Below are 903 nucleotides of genomic sequence, written 5' to 3'. Positions count from 1 at the left end.
TCAAGTCTCAGCAATTTTATGTGAATTCAGATGGCTGGAACACACAGCTACCACAGCGGATTCATGTACTGTTGGCATGACTGATCTGCCAACAAAACTTCAAGAAGTTTATGGGTTTGTTAGAATTACATGGCAAACCTTGGAAGGATTCTCAGAGTTATGTAATTACTGGAAGGAAGGAAAAGGCCTGGTGTGGGGTCTGTGTGTGTGTGTGTGCGCATGCGTGCATGTGTGTGTGTGTGTGTGTGCTTCCCGCCTCTTTACTTTTCTTCTTTAAGAAAGAAGTGGGTAGGGATCTTAATACAAAGGAATGTGTGAAAAGCAGAAATGTTAACAGATCTAGGGCTTTTGGACAACTGCTCAGGAGACAAAGGTCAAAGTGTGTTCAGCTCAATTGTCTGTATTCAAGCGCTGACAAGACAGAACAGGCCTCCAGCACGCAGGCTTCTGGCAGAGCATCAGGCTGGGAGCTTCCTTCTCCTAAAGAGTCCATGACACACATCCTTGGGCCAAGTTAATTTCTGGATGGGAAGGAGCGACTAACAGCTGCCTTCTCTGACCAAGTCAAAGCCTCCTTGGGCGTGGCTGAGTCGAGGCTTTCCCATGTTCTGAGACAGGTAAGGCATCCATTTGAGGGTGCTCATGGAAGGAATATTCATGAGTGAGGGAGAATATCTGGGTTTACACTTGGATCTCAGCGTCTGTGGTTACCATGGTTACTAGAGACAAGTCTTGGAGTCCATGAGGGACTTCAGGTGAAAGTAGACATCTGTCTTTGCACAGTGAAAGTACATGAAATGCTCAGAGTCTATCATGAGAGAGTGACAGAGAGAGAAAGAGGAAGGAGGGAGGGAGACAGAGAGAGAGAGAGAGAGAGAGAGAGAGAGAGAGAGAGAGAGAGAA

At 46.6% G+C, this 903-nt stretch overlaps 1 long non-coding RNA gene across 1 annotated transcript in view; it reads left to right on the top strand.

The window, feature by feature from the left end:
• The first annotated feature begins 440 nt into the window (after window positions 1-440).
• LOC115031083 overlaps window positions 441-903 on the top strand; it is a 23,755-nt gene continuing 23,292 nt past the window's right edge. The window contains exon 1 of the long non-coding RNA XR_003836651.1: window positions 441-617. This is a non-coding gene — a long non-coding RNA (uncharacterized LOC115031083). The remainder of the gene's footprint in view (window positions 618-903) is intronic.

This window comes from Mus caroli, chromosome 5, assembly GCF_900094665.2.
Source record: "Mus caroli chromosome 5, CAROLI_EIJ_v1.1, whole genome shotgun sequence".
Classification (NCBI taxonomy): Eukaryota; Metazoa; Chordata; class Mammalia; order Rodentia; family Muridae; genus Mus; species Mus caroli.
The sequence above is the reverse complement of the archived record's forward strand: the minus strand, read 5'-3'. Positions and strand labels throughout refer to the sequence as shown.